Source organism: Bemisia tabaci, chromosome 7, assembly GCF_918797505.1.
Source record: "Bemisia tabaci chromosome 7, PGI_BMITA_v3".
In the NCBI taxonomy this organism is placed as follows: domain Eukaryota; kingdom Metazoa; phylum Arthropoda; class Insecta; order Hemiptera; family Aleyrodidae; genus Bemisia; species Bemisia tabaci.
Genome location: NC_092799.1, coordinates 51,559,361 through 51,575,811, shown reverse-complemented (window position 1 = coordinate 51,575,811; position 16,451 = coordinate 51,559,361). Strand labels below are relative to the sequence as shown.

General features: G+C 40.1%; 1 protein-coding gene across 1 annotated transcript in view; it reads right to left on the bottom strand.

Moving 5' to 3' along the window:
* The window catches only part of LOC140224996 (uncharacterized), a 251,420-nt gene extending 239,687 nt beyond the window's left edge, over positions 1–11,733 (bottom strand). The window contains exon 1 of the mRNA XM_072302298.1: positions 11,457–11,733. The gene's annotated coding sequence lies outside the window, so the exon portion shown is untranslated. The remainder of the gene's footprint in view (positions 1–11,456) is intronic.
* Between the last annotated feature and the right edge of the window lie 4,718 nt (positions 11,734–16,451).

Here is a 16,451-nt window from a genome sequence, read left to right as displayed (position 1 = left end):
TTGATCATTATAAGACTAATCCCTTGTCCTTAGCTCATTCTGAACTCGAAACATTACTCGCATAAATTACGTCTAAAACATGATCAAATTTTAATTTAGGTATGTCTATGTACTGCGCCAGGTTGCGACCAGTTTTGACCAAAATTCCGGCAAATTTTAATTCAAAGGTGTTTCACATCAAAAGAAGAAAACAAAGAAAAAAAGGCCAGCTATCTGACAAAAAAAAATTAAAGTTGATTAAAGCTGGAGAAAGTAACCCTTAAACGCTGCAGATGGGAAAAATTAGCTTACAATTGGACTACATTTTGCAATTTGGAACTATAAATTCTAGCCCAGTTTAAAAACAACGTATGTGCCATTAGTTTCCCTATGCACATAAGTGTTTTTCCAGAAAAGCCAGAATTTATAGTTCCAAATTTCAAAATGCAGTCCAATTAGAAGCGCAGTTATCAACCTTCACTGAATGCGCGAATAACAGAACGTACAACATGCGTTACTTAATTTACAACATTGACGCATTTTTATTTCAAGTGGAAGAAATAAATTTTTTGCAAGTTTTCATCGATACTTCAGTTAAAATCATACATTATAAACATTGCACACATATTTTAAAATCATAAACATAATCATTTTCAGTAATGCCGCACCGCGGCGGAGAAATTCATCATCACCATACGAAACTTGTTTGAACGTTTCCATTTGCATTACTTGCCTGCCGTCTACTCTACATTCCTCTTGATATTTTAACAACCGCGTTTGAGTATAAGCACAGAAAAAACATACTTATACCTGATGTTTGCATTATTCGCAGAGCGAAAACTTGACGAGGAAAATTAGGCGTCTAAGTCAGTGTCAGGCTTGCCATGTCGGAATAAAACGCAAGACTTAAAAAAAATTAAGAGTCTATTCACGCATAATGTCAGTTACATTACGATTACCAACAACGGTGTAATGTAACACAATTATATGACTAGAGTAATTTTCTTGCAGACTGAGTTGCAATAATTTTTGACGGCGAGGCGTCGATTAATTAAAAGAGTTGCTAGCACCGAGAGGATCCTGACAAACATTAGAGTTGCTAAACATGGGCTGGAGTGGGAACATTTTGCGGGGGGGGGGGGGGGGGTTGCAAAAGGATACCTCGTCTAGGGAAGTCAAGGGGCCTTAAAAAACACCCCGCCATGGAGAATGGGTGGGATTCCGCAGATCTATAGAGAAGCTCGGGGGATTTCTCGAGCTTTAAAGAGGATCTGGGGGGCCTCCCCCGCAAGATTTTGAAAAATGGAGTCGTCTCAGGAGCAATTCTGAGCTGTTCCCACTATCATATTACACAATATCCGATCTTATGTAAGTTCCGCTCATGCTTTTATGATTTCTAAACAACGGAAACGCCTTCCGAATTGAGAACGAGGAGGACAGGGAATAAGGGAGTACATTTTTTAGTTTCAAACTTCTCAGATTTGAAAGTCTGGAAAACCAACGATATTAACGTAAACCCCAAAAAACTACAATCTGTCAAATCGACAGCCAATCTATGTTTGTTTAGATTCCTAGGCTTAAAAGTCATGTTCAAAATTAAGGATGTCTTTCCTTGAAGAACTTTATCCATATAAAATTTACTCTAAAATAATTATTCCCGCCAATTAAGTTCAAACTTCATACTAAACTAAGTGAGTTCCAAACGCAAGAAACCTCGCAAAGAGTCTAGTTTCATGATGCAATTTTGTAGAACTAAGTTTGAAATAAAATTCCTGATTCGTATTAAACCATTGACAGAACAAAAGCGCAGACACCGATGACACGAAATACTTTATAGTAACCTGGAAAACTTTGAGCGTAAGAAGACGCGTGACCAAAAGTTAAAGGCGGCTGAAACTAAAGGTGGCTAGCAAGTCGAACAATTACCAAGGAATGTCCCTGTCTACAATGAAAAGATATGAGGGGGGAAAATGCTGATTTTCCTACATTTTTTATTCATTTTTCCTTGATAAAAAGATGAACTTAGACATTTTACCAATATTTCTAGGGGCAAAATTCTGATTCTCCTTAATTTGTGACTCGTGTTTCCTTGATAAAAGGAATACCTTAGTCAGTTTACTAATATTTACATCCTAAATCGTAAATTGGGTTCAAGGCAATAAAACGACAGTTGATCGAAATCAAAACCATCCGAGTGATCAAAGATGGAAGCTTTTCTCTTCTCTTTTTTTAAAAAAACAAAATGAAACATGGGCGACCTTGAATGATACTAAGTACTCGGGATTTTTTCCACCTTCTTTGTGCCTCAAGGTGTTTAAGTTCAATTTTTTAAAGTTTGACAATATTCCGCTTATCTATGCTTTCCTTAAACTCATATAATATTGAAGTCCATATAGTGAACGTCCATTAAGCATCAGGACGCACATCGGTGTGATACAACTATTCCTCAAGAAATTTTACAGTCTTTGTGAGCGTTTATTCATTTCGTAACTATATGGGAGGGGGGGCTATGAGCTTGCGTTACGCTGTGTTACAAGGGGGAGGGGGGTCAGTGCCAGCGTTACGTAACCCTCTCAGTTGGTTAAAAACACAGAGAATCCGAAATGTATCATTCTCCATTCTTCACGGTTATTTGTCACACTACCTTCTCAAAAAATTCAATTATACAGCGATATATTCAACAATCTCTCACAATTTTTGGGATATTAAAGGGATGTTAAAGAGTTACGTGATGACTAAGGAGGTCCGTGGTTGCGTTATAAATCATTACTGAGGGAAGGAGGGGGGGGGGGTCAAAAATGCCGGAAAAATGCGTTACGTAACTTATGAACGCTCCCTGTCCTACAACTGAATCAGTTAGAACGAAAACACACCAACTCGGAAAAATGAAAGTAATCAAGACACACACAAAACTGCACAGTGGATGAAGAAATTAGTCTCAGAAAATATTTTCGGTGCCGAAATGCAAGCAATTAAGGGCATTTTAAAGGTCCAAGTTGGAACAGATGAGCTAACTTCAATGACCTTTATAAAGATTGACAGTCTTTGATGAAAATTGAGCATTTCTGAGTTACCGAGTTGGTGTGTTTTCGATCTCACTGATTCAACTCAAGATCATTGGTGAAAAGTTTCAAGTAGCTATCATCTCTCAATGCTCAAATCAATTTAAACTGATTGATTGAGTTACTTTTTTTTAAAAAAAGAAAGGAATTCCGCATTAAAATTAGAAGTATGTTACCTACATGAGTTACTAACTTTATTCTAACTATATGTTCATGTACATTTTTCTATCGCGCTATTAAATTAGCAAAAATTAAAGTGGCAAAATCAAACTTGTCTATATATTGATCCAAACTAGCAGGTAGACGTTTTCAGGAAATGCGTAGTACTAGGAGACTCTTCGGTGGACAGTACTTACAAGAAGCAAAAAAATATGAACTGAAAGTTTAACAAGTCATTGGTCAAGTTCCAGAAAAATGGCGAACCCAATAAGTTGTCTTGAACTTGAATCTATGATAAGGAATTTATTTAAGAGGGTGGCAGACAACTCTAAAGTATGAAAAAACTTAAAAATTCTCGTAGAATGAAAAATAATTGTGATGATACAGAGGAGCGATACTTCAGTCACCTCATTCATTCTCGACGACTTGTTAGATGGATATCACGAGAGTATGCGGCTTGAAAGATGGGTTGCATTTAAAAACTATGACATTCATTTTTAATTAAACCGCTTCTTTGATTGTAGGGACCAATATTTCCCCAGGAAATCAAGTGCCGGGAAATGGAAAATAAGTAGCGGGAAAGATCTATGTAGCAAACGTTTCCGGAACGTTCACAGTGGCCTGGAGAATTTGCACGAAAAAATTTCGTAGCTTCAACTAAGAGTGCTTAATGAGCGGAGATCATAGTAATTTTTATCATTTATTATTATATGGGAAATTGTTGAAAACGAGATTTAGAAGTGAAAAATTTAACGCTTGGTGACGGTGCCAGGCGGCAATTCCCATCTAAACACAATAATTTTAGCAGATGGGCCATCTGATAGTCATATCTCATCCAAAAACTGGTCAATTTAAGAACCAAGGGTATTCTCGTGCTTAGTTCGGTCAGTAGGTTCCTCTTTCGTGTGAAATTTATCAAATGTTTGATACCTGCAAATTCTCCACTACCGGTAAGATAAAAGAAGGTCGAGTCTCAGAGTAAGGAAAGCAGGGCCGCCAAAACACGAGATGGGACCCGGGACAAATTGAAGTGACGGGCAACTTGGGTGGGGGCAACCACCGCCTAACAAAGGGAAGGTCCGGGAGGCTCCCCCGGTGAATTTTTGAAATTGAAGGTAAAATAGATGCATTTTTTAACTTACTCGATGTAAATTATTTCAAACCTTTTCGATAGCTCTAATTGCTGAATATGGCTTCCAAGAATTAAGAGAATAGATGCATCAGAGGGGCTCGTAAGACTGCAAGTGAGGACCCAAACTTGGTTAGTACGCAAAAATTGTGCTTACTCAAAAGGTCCAGAGACGGATGAACAAATTGCTCCGGTACCTTACCTCAAAATTTGAGCCACTTCGACCCCGGGCCCCAAGATAAGAGGACCAGTTTGCCCACCTCCCCCCCTCCCCCTTCTGGGCGGCCCTGATTAAGACTCAGTAAAGTAATAGTAGTAGATGCTGCAGTAGAAGTAGTAGTAGTAGTAATAGTAGCAGTAATAAAAAAATTGTACATAATTATGTAAAAATCAATCTCTAAATAAGGAGACAAATTCAATAAAATGTTTTAAAAAACCATTTATCCCATGAGCTGCATCCAACTTAGGACTCATTTGAACCGATTATTTTCCAAATCACGTAAATAATTCATATTAAATAATTTAAAACAAAATACAAATGGAAGAATCAATATTAACTCTACGTCAAAGATGAGAAAAATGATTGACACAAAATAAAAGTGTAGAGAAAAAGGAAGTCGTAAGGACGTTATTAAATCTATTCCACATTCAAAAGTAGAGAATTTCTCTCGAGCATTGATAGACTTTTTGTTAATGACCTTTGACGAAGGGGTTGTTTTTTCTTCGTTCTCTCTGATGTTATCAATCATGTCCGATTTCAAAATAGCCTTCTACAGGAACACTCATTTTTTGGAAATCAAAGATTGTCAAGAAAGCGAATAGAACAGTTTTTCTTGTTTTTCTTGCATTCGCTATTTTGGCGCTTACGTAATTTGGAAAATAATCGGTTCATTGCATCTCGCGTTCAGAAGTACAAATTCGAGAAACTGCAAACCTACGTTTACCGCGTGACGCAGTGAGTCGTCACTTTTTTTCTTTAGGAAACAGGTGTGACATCTTAAACCACGAGACACAAAGTCGGATGCAGAGTTATTATGAAAGTATCATTTGGTGCCTTAGTAAAGGGTGAGAGGTGCATTCGGCCCCAGAAAAGTTCCGTTGGGTCCGGATTCCGTTCCGGATCGTCCGGAACGAAAACCGAACCGACGTGCAAATCACAGCAATAACGCCCAACGCAACGACCGCAGGCCAGCGTCGGCGGGAGTTCGATCCGTAGACTTTGCCTCACGACGGCAGGTCTGACCGCCCAAGGTGGATGGTATAAAAAATGAAAACGGCCTCCCGGCTCACCATCATGAAAAGCGCTCGTTGCATCGACAGGTTACGAGCACACTTCCGTCAAAATGAAGTCATCGCTGACCACACAATGATGGGAGTTTCTGATCGTAACCTGATGATGCGACGAGAGCTGGGTGAGGCCTCGCGGTTTGTCAGACCGTCATATGGACAGTATAGGTCGAACGATCTCTCGAAAGCTTTATCCGGGGAAAAAGCAATCGACAAATCGTTCGACCGACTGCCCACCCGACCGTCAAACAAACCACATGCACTCACCGTTTGTCAGACCGTCAGATGAACAGTGTAGGTCGAACGATCTCTCGAAAGCTTTTTCCGGGGAAAAAGCGATCGACAAAAAGTTCGGCCGACTGCCCACCCGACCGTCCAACAAACCACAAGCACTCACCGTTTGTTTGACCATCAAATGGACAGTAGGTCGAACGGTCTCTCGAAAGCTTTTTCCGGGAAAAAGCTTTCGACAAATCGTTCGACCGACTCTCCAACCGACCGTCAAACAAACCACATGCACTACACCGTTTGTCAAACCGTCAGATGAACAGTATAGGTCGAGCGATCTCTCGAAAGCTTTTTCCGGGGAAAAAGCGATCGACAAATCGTTCGACCGACTGTCCACCCCACCGTCCAACAAACCACAAGTACTCACCCTTAGTCCCGGTTTCCCACCACCCACCTTCGAATACATCCACGCGGGAGGGATCAACATTCACCCACTGTTGATCTCCATAAAGTCATCTAATTGTACGTCAAATTTTGTGAGAAACACAATGGGGCCACTTGTTTTCTCTAAAATCAATTCCCAAGCCTAAAAAAAGCTCTCCGAGTCGAGTCCGTGATGGAGGGGATACCCCGCGCAACGATGAGTCCACCTCTATATGCAGTCAAATTTTCATGCAAAGATATAGGGAGAAAATGCATAAGCAGGATTGCCGTGGTTCCAATTTTGAGTCTCCAAACAAAGTGGCAACTCTGCTAATGTATGTGCTCCCTTATTTTTGCATGAAAAGAGTGGATGTAGAGGTTGATTCTCAATGTTGCGTGGGATATCCTCTCTATTAAGGCTTCAACTTCGAGAGCTTTTTTTGAGCTCGGGAATCGATTTCAGAGAAAACCAGTGGCACCATCGTGTTTCTCACAAAATTTGAGGTAGGTAAGTAAAGTATTCGACGGACGCCATTTTTTGTGTCAGAGCGATGTGCGATAGATCGCATCGATTCGTTCCATAATGTCAACTACTTGTCATTTTTTTCAAATTTTGAGATCGCGCTTCTGTTGTCATGAGACTGAAGAATTCACGTACCAACTTTGACAAATAAATTCAACTTGACGAAGGCGTGATTTTCATAGAAGAAAAATACCACGTCTTTATTAAGTTGAATTCTTTTTCAAATTTGGTCCATGAATTCCTCAGTCTCATGACGACAGAGGTGCAATCTCAAAATTCGAAAAAAATGACAAGCAGCTGAAATCATGGAATGAATCGATGCAATATATCGCACATCGCCCTGACACAAAAAATGGCGTCCGTCGAATCACCTTAAATCGCAAAGTTACACATGCAAGAACTTCATTTAATTAATTAGGTAATTCAAAGGTAATTTTTTGTAAAATAGTTACAACACTAAAGATGATATAAAAAACAAAAGCAAAGAACAGAAAAGGAAAGAAACAAGGATGCCAAATGCCATGCATTAGTGAGTAAAGTGAATAGGAAAGGTTAAGAATGACAAATACTGAAAAGATAAACTCAAATCGTGCTCCAATCTGCCTTTAGAAGCAAGGAAAAGGAAGAGGGGTGAGGGGAATGGGGAGGGGGGAGGGAGAAGGAATGAGAAGCGTTGCACACTTCTTATCTGACTCTTTGGAGACTCTTGAAGGAAGGGTGAGCTAGGAAAAACCTCGGCAAACGATGAACGAAAGATCCGACGAGGTGGGGTGTGGGGCCGCTAGTCTGGAACCACTGGCTGAAATCTGCGAAGCCTGAAAGAATTTCGAGAAAGGTTTGTATGTGTGTGTGCCTCTGCATCCGGCCCGGGCGGACGCAGGTTGAGCTGATTGTGAGCGGGGAGGGTTTACCTAGCCTCCCGCCAACTCGTTCAGTCCCTTCTCCTTGACAAAATCACTTTTGCACTCGGACCTAACGAAAATCCTCTTGCTACTAAGTTATAGAATTAGAAAGGCAATAATCTGATGGAGTTATATTTCCTGAGGCCTTATCTCCTAGGGCATGGACAAATCGATGGTGTAAGTCCGCAACTACGTATCTCGTTTGCGGTGTTTGAAAATCTCCGCTCCTATTCAATTCTTTTAAAGAATAACAAATCAACATCATTAGTTGAAATTTTTAAAGAATTTTCCTCGCACAGACAAAAAAAATCACAGCAGTTTTTAAGATTTGCCGTTGAGTAGTTTTCCATGTAAAAAATACATTACGACAGGAGGTCTGCCACGTCGCGAACAGAGATACGTGGTTGCGGACTTACACCGTCGAAATTTTCTGACAAAAATAACTTTTCCTTGTGACAGCAAATTATAATTATTCAAACGGGCGGGGCAAGGAGTGACCACTCTCGACCTTAGAATCGTCAATTAGGTATAACATGATTTAAAAGTTACTTCAACTTCCACTTTCAAGGGAGCCATTTGAGCTGGGCAAAGGAGTAAAACGACCCCTGTAGAGAGCAATTTTAAGAATTTTAAAGATTTTCCGGAGATTTTTCTTGGCGGCAAATTTCGCCACCTCCGAACAACCTCCCCCCCCCCGCCCCCCTCCCACAAGGATTTATTTGAAATGCCAAAGAAAATGAAGACACACTTAGTCACACTTTAGTCTCAACTTTCGGTAGGAATGTTTTCAGCAATTTTCAGGAAAGATAAATATGAATACTGGTGTGTACCTAGATCAAAATTCGGGGCTGGGGGGGGGGGGGCTGCTTTTCAGGGAGCCCAAGTAACTAGTTTCAGCACAACGGGAAGTTTCGGAGGGCCTGCTTCGGAATGTCTGGGAATTTAGGATATCTTCGAGATACATTTTGAGGCTTCTCTCATACACCAAAAGCCGTTTAAGCATAATAAAGTTAAGGTTCTTGTGACTTTGGAGGGGCACAGTTGTTCACTTTTTCCCCCGTCCCCCCTTCATCTATCCTCTCACTCTCTTCAATTTCACCTGATGGACCTAGTTGACGAAAGAGGACACTCACATAAGAAAATTTAAAAATAAAAATAGGTGATACAAAATCTAAGGATAAACTCTACCAATGCTCATGGTACCATCTCAAGATTTTTCCTGTCTCTATACAGGGTTATCCAAAAGTCACTGACCACCCCTGTAACTTTTTTCCAAATTGAGATAGAAGTTTGAAACTTTGGGTATGTTCCTGGGTCTAAAGTAGCAACTTCTTGGTCCCCCCAAAATTTTGGGGGGCGGCCCCCCCTAAGGGGGGCGGGGGCTAACTTTTTTTTTTCAAATGGCAACCCCCCCTTTGTGATACCTCATTCGAAAGATAATAAAAAAAGAAAATTTTTGGCGCAAACCGCAGGTCAAAATGTTGATTTTTGACAAAATGGCGGCCGGTCAAAGTTCAAAATGGCGGAAATTTGGCATCTCCGTTTTTTATCGGCGGATTGGTCTGAAACTCAGAATCTTGAGGTTTTTTGGGACGAGAAAAACGATTCTGGCATCGGTTTTCCAGAAAAGTCAGTCCTTTTCAAAATGGCGGCGGTCAAAATGGCGGCCTAGAGTGAAAAGTGGATATTTAGGCTGCTTAGCGTTGCGGATTTGCATGAAACTTGGTATCCGGGGGTATTTTGGCACGAGAAGAACGAATCTTTCATTGGATACCTGAAATTCCGACGAATTTCAAAATGGCGGCTGAAAAGTGGCGAGAAATCAGTTTTACGGCTGTTTACCGATGGATTTGCATGAAATGCGATATCGATTATTTAGTATTTCAAGAATTAATGAAAGATTTCTTTTTATCCAGCCAAAAACCACCAGGATATCGCATTTCATGCAAATCCATCGGTAAACAGCCGTAAAACTGATTTCTCGCCACTTTTCAGCCGCCATTTTGAAATTCGTCGGAATTTCAGGTATCCAATGAAAGATTCGTTCTTCTCGTGCCGAAATACCCCCGGATACCAAGTTTCATGCAAATCCAACGCTAAGCAGCCTAAATATCCACTTTTCACTCTAGGCCGCCATTTTGACCGCCGCCATTTTGAAAAGGACTGACTTTTCTGGAAAACCGATGCCAGAATCGTTTTTCTCGTCCCAAAAAACCTCAAGATTCTGAGTTTCAGACCAATCCGCCGATAAAAAACGGAGATGCCAAATTTCCGCCATTTTGAACTTTGACCGGCCGCCATTTTGTCAAAAATCAACATTTTGACCTGCGGTTTGCGCCAAAAATTTTCTTTTTTTATTATCTTTCGAATGAGGTATCACAAAGGGGGGGTTGCCATTTGAAAAAAAAAAGTTAGCCCCCGCCCCCCTTAGGGGGGGCCGCCCCCCAAAATTTTGGGGGGACCAAGAAGTTGCTACTTTAGACCCAGGAACATACCCAAAGTTTCAAACTTCTATCTCAATTTGGAAAAAAGTTACAGGGGTGGTCAGTGACTTTTGGATAACCCTGTATGTGATGAAATGAGATAATATGTAGGTACACTTAAAATAAAGCTACTTGCAACTGTGCAGATCATCTGAGGAGACTGAACACGATATTATTTTCAGAAAAGTACCTAGAAAATCTACTTTGAAACTTCCCAGATTAAAAGATTTTTTGACTCCGCGGAAACCATTTACAGGCATGAGGTGGCAAAAGAGGGGGGGGGGGGGGGTAGGAAGGTTGAAAATCAAGAATTGGGTGCATGTGAAAATTATCTGACTCCAGTCTCAAAAAAGGGTATTGCTGACTAAGATTATGCTATAGTAAAACTTAACTGGAATCAAGTCTGGAACAAAGGCTCAAAAAATAGTTTTAATGTGAACTTTTTCAAGAAAATTCCATGGACCACAGAGCGTAGGAGGGGAGGAGAATGAATCAGATTGATGTATAGGTATGCTATACCTGAGTGCATATTTTAAGAACGTGTTGGAAAAATGATCATGATAATAGTAAATCGATGACTAGTTCGAAAATTGGAGGAATCAAGTTCTTCAGAGTGGAATCATTTCCGTTAATTATGTAAGTAAAAAGAAGATTGAAAAAAAAAACCCAAAAATTTCCACCTGTAAAATTAGAAAGTTAACAGACCTCGACTCAAAGCAGTTTAATCAGAAGACTGGAACCCTCTCATTCTCGCGAATACATAGTCCTACAATTCGCTCGGTGGCGCTGGAATTTTCGACTAATATCAGATCGGAACAATAATCTGTTGAGCTTATATGAATGTGCAAGAATAAGAGGTGCTAAAAAGAGACGAGAAATTTCGGAGGACAGATCTTTGTAGATACCTAATTATGTAAATTTTGTTTAAGTCAAACACCTAAAAATGATTTTCTCAGTAGGTAATTACAATGCCTGCTCGTACGAGATATTTATCTGCAGGCCTAGAAAAGTGGGATAGCAACAGTCTGCTTCCGGATTAGAAGCACCTAGCTAAGGAACTTAACATCAAGAGTCACCTATGAACTTGCTTTTAGAATTTACAGAAAGATAATTTGAACTCTAAAAGTGAAGCAAAATAAACGTAAAGGAAGACAGGACGGAAATGGATAGGTGAAGGAAGACGAGAAAGAGGTGAGTAAACTATGAGTAACACACAATTTTGAAAACGTGACACCAAATCTGAGCAGAATCTAGGTAAGTAATGTGCTAAATAGTTCTGACCTGAATCCAGACGAACGCCAAGATATACACACATCAAAGGAAGCTACGACCAGATACCAGACTCTTTCCAAGGTATGGAACAATTAATTAAATTAATCGTGGTGAGTAGATTGAGAAGACGCCGACACACTTCAAACGCGAGGCCGATACTGAGAGTCCAGGAAATACCGCGAGCACACACATAGAAATACGCGAACACACACATAGAAATACGCGAACACGAGGGACAGACATCACTCCCGAATCACAGCCCCTGCTCAACAGCAGTAACAGCACTGAGCTAGCTAAATCGAATTTCGAATCACTAAAAATTCCAAAAAAAAAATCACAATGGCGGCCATAATCGGCATACCTAATCCAATCCAATGACACATTGATAGACACGATCGTTTTCATGTACATTGCTGACGAGTTTTCGCGAAACACACGGGGCACCGAGCCACGGGCGGCGAAAATAACTGCCGAAGACGACGAAACGAAATTAAATAGGAAAATCTATGGAAATTTTGGGGACCAGTTGCCTTTGAGTCAATTCACTCCGACACCGGGCACAAGTTGGTAACTTAACTTTCGAGAGGATGAAGGACTCAATTCAAGCGACAAACTTATTCGCATGATCGTTTCCACACACGCACACCGAAGAGTTCTCGCGAAACAAACGAGGAAAGTAACGAGATGCGAAGTAAAAGTTGAGGAGTGAGTCTTAAAACCTTTCATGAAAGGAAAATTACTTGGAGCCACGAGGACCTCACTCCGACCGGACGCGAGACATTGCAACCAACTCGTGCGACCACCAACCGAACAGTGAGGAGTGAGAGTGCCGACCGCCGAAATCAGATGAATGAATCTGCATGGAGTGGGGGGGGGGGGGGGGGGGGGGGCGCGGAGTCGACTTCTCCCGATCAACACTGATTGTGATTGGCCCGCGCAAGGGTGACTGGACCTCCAGACTATCCTGTCCGTGTTGGCGTCGGTGTGGCCCGTCTCCGTCGGTTCTCGCTTTTCAGCGCGTGCCGCCCGAATTCAGACAGAGAGACGACAGGATCAAGATCCATCCATATAGGTCAGTCATTGCGCAGATTTCCCCGCTCGGGGTAAGCCCCTTTCCATTGGCTCGTGACGTCAGCATTACTGCCGCGAAAACCAGAAAAGTCGGAAACAATGCTTTTCTTATGGGAGAGAGCAAATTTTTCTTAATGAATCATTTAAATTTCTTACTTTTAAATCCTTTGAAACTTTCTGTGTGTCGAAAAGAACGTTTAGACATTAGCATTCAGGGTTTCGATTTTGCCGAATTTGTGTTCTTTCATTTTTACAGTTTACTCTGCATCAGCCATTTTTACACGCGAATCTATACCACTAGATGGCTTGTTACATCGCTGACTTCAAAAATCATTTAAAAATATAAAAACGCAAATTCAGCTGAATTGAAACCCTTGACGCTAATTTCTAAACGTTCCTTTCGACACTCAGAAAGCTTCAAAGAATTTAAAAGTAAGAAATTTAAATGATTCATTAAGAAAAATTTGTTCTCTCCCATAAGAAAAGCATTGTTTCCGACATTTCTGGTTTTCGCGGCAGTAATGCTGACGTCATGCGCAGAAGATTCTAATTTGGGTTTCGGGAATGACTGACCTATATGGATGGATCTTGGACAGGATGTCTGTTACCTTTTCCCCAGATAGCAAGAACCCTGTTCGCATTCACTTTTCACTGCACGCCGCCCGATTATGTGAGCAAAATCATCAACATCCGCTGGTGGAAACGTCGAAATTTTCTCAATTTGATCCGCTCTTTTAGAATTTGAACGCAGATTTTCTGCCGGAAGTCATCTTCGGAAGTTATCTCCTTCTCCTCTGTTTTGCCACAAGAGTAGGATGCACTAATATCAATTGCGCTATTAATTCACAAAACATGCAAGTCAATGGATGTCCATAGTCGAAAAAATTCGTAATACCCACGGCTCCGTTGAAGGGAAGTTATATGAAAAGTGACTGGTCGTCTCCGAACTCTTCGGCATCTTCAAGTAGGGTAAAAATACTATGTTTTTAGCCAAAAATCGAAATGTGTTGTTCGAGCTCCTCGAAAAATAAATCGACTTTTAGGCTTTTTTCTCAAAAAAATCACAAAATTGAAGAGATTTCCATTTTTTTCAGGGACAAATCGTATCGCAATCTAAAATCTAATTATACCGTTAAAAAGCCCTTGCTTTCAGCTTTCTAACGGCCTATAGTTTTTGTAATTTGGAGCGACTGACCGTCTATAAACGGAATTTTACTGCAATCATATCAAGGAATTTTCCGCCAACTCGGACGGCCGGTTCCCTTGAATTTATCTCTGCTATTTTTGAAATTAAAAAATAAAACATGCACACCGTTAGAAAGATCACACTCTCAGCTTTCTATTGGTATAATAATTTTTGAATTTTGAGCAACTCAACGCCGGCACATAGGAATTTTTCGAAACCATGTCAAAAAACGAAGAAAAACGGGTGGCCCCGGTCAAAGTCAATTTCTCACCGCCCATATGCACCAAAATAAAAAACCAGCATGTCGTTGGAAAGCTGAAATCGTCAGCTTTCAAATGGTACCATGGTTTTTTTGGGTAGCGTTAAAAATCATGAGTAAAAATAGGAATCTCCGTCGAAGACGAAACCTTGTATTTTGGCTACTCTTTTTTGTGGGGAGGCATCTCTTAATTTTTCCCCCGTAATTTTTGGGGGGATTTTGGTCACTCTGAACATTACCTGAGAGTCCTGTGTCCCATTAGACACATTATGAATCACACCTGACTCAGTGAAAATGCATGGTTGTCAAATTTAGCCATTTATCATAGCTTTTCCAAATTACCTAGTGTATAATTATCGTGTTTTTGGCTACATAAATGGGTCATAATCGGTGCGAGGTCAATCGAAAATAGAAAGCTCGAGTCGTTAAGAACATATGAAAAGGCTGTTCATCGATTTTTTTTTGGGGGGGGGGGGGCACTTTCAATACTTTATGCGAGAAAAAATGTAAAATAGATGACGATTCAACTAATTTGAACAAAGCAAACCTATTGTTTAACAGATATAAAGTTTACTTCATTGCATAAACCAAAGGATGTCGCAAAATATAGCACAATAGAATGAACAACGTACAAAAAAAATTAGTCTCAGTTAATTAAGTACAATAAGATAAAGTAACAGACAATCAACAAAAAAAGATTATTAATTATAACACAAATATTAAAACATTAATAGTAAATATTATAATAAAATATGAACTCGATGAACAGCCTACACTAGGTAATTTGGAAAAGCTATGATAAATGGCCAAATTTGACAACCATGCATTTTCACTGAGTCAGGTGTGATTCATAATGTGTCTAATGGGACACAGGACTCTCAGGTAATGTTCAGAGTGACCAAAATCCCCCCAAAAATTACGGGGGAAAAATTAAGAGATGCCTCCCCACAAAAAAGAGTAGCCAAAATACAAGGTTTCGTCTTCGACGGAGATTCCTATTTTTACTCATGATTTTTAACGCTACCCAAAAAAACCATGGTACCATTTGAAAGCTGACGATTTCAGCTTTCCAACGACATGCTGGTTTTTTATTTTGGTGCATATGGGCGGTGAGAAATTGACTTTGACCGGGGCCACCCGTTTTTCTTCGTTTTTTGACATGGTTTCGAAAAATTCCTATGTGCCGGCGTTGAGTTGCTCAAAATTCAAAAATTATTATACCAATAGAAAGCTGAGAGTGTGATCTTTCTAACGGTGTGCATGTTTTATTTTTTAATTTCAAAAATAGCAGAGATAAATTCAAGGGAACCGGCCGTCCGAGTTGGCGGAAAATTCCTAGATATGATTGCAGTAAAATTCCGTTTATAGACGGTCAGTCGCTCCAAATTACAAAAACTATAGGCCGTTAGAAAGCTGAAAGCAAGGGCTTTTTAACGGTATAATTAGATTTTAGATTGCGATACGATTTGTCCCTGAAAAAAATGGAAATCTCTTCAATTTTGTGATTTTTTTGAGAAAAAAGCCTAAAAGTCGATTTATTTTTCGAGGAGCTCGAACAACACATTTCGATTTTTGGCTAAAAACATAGTATTTTTACCCTACTTGAAGATGCCGAAGAGTTCGGAGACGACCAGTCACTTTTCATATAACTTCCCTTCAACGGAGCCGTGACCCGTACCACATTTTCAAATATTTTATATTTTGAAAATACTAAGTAAAAATGCCTCTGATTATTCTGTGAGCCTCTCGATGGGGGGGGGGGGGGATGCACAAAAACTTAGGTATATAAAAACTAATGGCTGGTTTTCTCATAGAAAAATAAATTGTGAGTTGAGCACAACAACGTTGCAATCAGAGATAAATGTACGCATTTTTTTTCTCTTTTTCCTCTTTACTTCAACCAATTGTATATTTGAACTGCGTTTTGCGATTAGGAAGTACAATTCATTTCTGGCTCATTTGTAAAACCACTTATGTGCACAGGGGTCTAAACTAGTGGTCATTATGATAAACCGAGCAAGAAATTTTAGTTCTGAATAATTGCAAAATGTAGTCCAATTTATGAAAATTCAAATGAGGGGCTAGGAGAACAATAGGCGCATACTAAGTGCAGTTTTTGATATTTCAAGAAATATCTGCACGGGGTTTCAAAATTACATCGATTCTTATGGTGGTAGATAAAGTTCAAACTGGCTTTTTTGTTGCTGAAAAATTCGGAATTTGGGAGGGAATTTTTCATAGAATATACACTATACGACTAGTTTTACTTGAAATCATTAATATCTCAATTTTTTTCAAAAATTGCACTTGTGCGCCTTGTCCTCCTAGTCCCTCAAATAATATTGCGTTCATGTTTGTACAGATTTATTTTTGGGTAAAAAGGCTAGCGCTTCCATTCCTGGGGGGGGGGGGGGGGGGGGGGATATGTTCGATCAACTCGGGGAGGTAGGGCTTGTCTATCACCTATGTAATGAATTCCATTACTTTG